This window comes from Euleptes europaea, chromosome 9, assembly GCF_029931775.1.
Source record: "Euleptes europaea isolate rEulEur1 chromosome 9, rEulEur1.hap1, whole genome shotgun sequence".
In the NCBI taxonomy this organism is placed as follows: Eukaryota; Metazoa; Chordata; class Lepidosauria; order Squamata; family Sphaerodactylidae; genus Euleptes; species Euleptes europaea.
The window spans coordinates 92,943,079-92,945,578 of NC_079320.1; positions in this window are offsets into that span (position 1 = coordinate 92,943,079).

The following is a 2,500-nucleotide window of genomic DNA, read 5'->3' on the forward strand; positions in this document are numbered from 1 at the left end:
TCCCAAACGTTTGACCGTCCCTTTCAAATGTCCCTCCCGAACCTCCTTTGTGCTTCCCAGCCCGTCCTGTGAACCGCTAATATCGATTCCTTTGTGCTCATCGCTTGCATCAATAGGCTTTGACTTTTCCATGTTAACGCTTGCAAATTCCTCCCTATTAATTCTTCTTTCATGCCTCTTCAAATGACCTTTGACCTCCTTCGACTCCTCAGGATCTCTACCCGCTACATAAGGGTCACCTGCGTGGGCTACGGTTTTTAGGGTGTCATTTCCTACCCGAACCCCTTCGATGACCTGATCTTCTTGAATTCGTCGAAGCGGCGGCTCGAGAGAAATTACATAAAGGAGCGGGCTTAACGGGCATCCCTGTCTTCACCCACTGCCATGGGCACTCGCACGGCTCCACAATAGGCCAACATTTTCATGGCAGGTCTAGAACGGCCTTTTCTGAACTCATACCCACTGGCACCTCTCCTTGACTTGAGATTCATGGATGACATTTTCTTTGTCATGGCAAAGAAGCCCTTGAAAGATTTCACCAGGCTTTCAGCGACTTCCACCCCACCATCAATCGAACTGTGAATTATTCCGAACGAGAAATCGACTCCCTAGACACCACGGTACGGATCCACGGGGGGCACACAAGCACCACATTGTACCGGAAACCGACAGATCGGCAAACGTATCTACACGCGTCCAGCCACCACCCCGACCCTATCAGACATTCCATTGTCTATAGCCAAGCCCTACGCTATAGTCGCATCTGCTCCCATCCTTCAGACAGAGACACACGCTCGAGAGACCTACAGCAAACATTTTCGCAACTACAATATCCGGCGGATATGGTGCGAAAGACGATCGAGAAGGCCAGAATGATGCCCAGGCACAACTTACTACAAGCTAAGCCCAGAGAGAACGGCAACGGGGCACCTCTGGTTGTCACTTATAGCTCCCAACTAAAACCAGTCCAACGTATCATTAAGGACCTGCAACCCATGCTGGATTGTGACACTTCCCTCGCTGAAGCACTGGGGTGGGGGGGGGGGTGGGGGGGGTGCGCGCGCGCGCGTGTCCCTTTCTTGCTTGCAGGCAGCCGGCTAACCTAAAACAACTTCTCACCCATGATGATGAACTACTTCACAAGAACATGGACTCTGGCACCAAGGCCTGCCACAAACCGAGGTGCCCACTTTGCCCTCATATAGATTCCAGGAACACCATCTCTGGACCCGCCAATGTCAGCCATACTATCTCAGGTTCATATTCCTGCTCATCTTCTAATGGGATTTATGCCATCACACGCCAGCAACGCCCTTCCACAATCTACTTTGGACAAAACAGGTCAGTCTCTCAGACAAAGACTAAATGGACAGAAGTCTGACATCAGAAACCACGATATTCAAAAGCCAGTGGGTGAGCGTTTCAACCTTCCGGGACATTCTGTTGCAGATTTAAGAGCAGCGGTTCTCTTACAAAGGAATTTTAAGGGGAGATTGGAAAGAGAAACTGCTGAATCACTGTGGATCTTCAAACGAAAGGCAACGCGTTGACCTGGGCTGAATAAAGACCTTGCGTTCATGGCCCATTACCAATGCTGATTTCTCCACACCCATCTCTCCCCTGGACGTCACAGACTCTTCTGCATATCACACCTCATCCCATCAAGCCCGCTATTCACATAGACATACTGGTCCTCTACTTAAAGACCGGTGGATTCACATTCTAGCTGTATCTGAAGAAGTGAGCCGTGGCTCACGAAAGCTCATACCCTACCGGAAAATACGTTTGTTAGTCTTTAAGGTGCTCCTGGACTCGGTGCCCTTTTTCAGCCCCCTTGTAGTGGTTTTCCCCTCCCTTCCCGGCCATTCACTTGGGGCCGTACCAGGGAGATCCAGAGCAAGCCGTCTCTCTAACAGGCTCGCAGAGAAGGACACGGAGCTAACTCTTAAAGTGGCCCGGTTCGGTCGGCGAGCCCCGAGGACTAGGCGGCCACGGGCCGAACGCCACGGTTGAGCCATCCGAGACTTCTATTTATGCCGACGTTTTGAAATCACCCTCTCGGCGGCTTTTCGTGTCTCGGGGTCCGCGCCGGCAATCCTTTCGGACGCACGTGTATGGATAGCGAGGTACGGTGAGGGGGGAAAGCATTTGATCCCCTGCTGAATTCGCCCCTTTGCCCTCTGACGAAGAAAGGACCCGTCCTTAGTTTTAACGGTGGGTGCGTCGTCGCTGTGAGAGACAGAATAACCACAGGAAAAAAACCAGAAACCCAGAAGACAAAAGCCAGAGATTGTGGGACCCCAATTCAAAAAGCCAAAAAGATAAAGTACAAGAAGATTGCGATGTCAAAACAGTGTTATTGAAAATTTGGAAAAGATATAAAAAGAGAATAAGTCCTTCTCCACCATCTGTAATGTCACCAACTGAAGCTTATCGTGATAACGTTAAACTAAAACCGGGTGTTCGTTTCACCTACAACGACATGATAGAGTCTACGGGT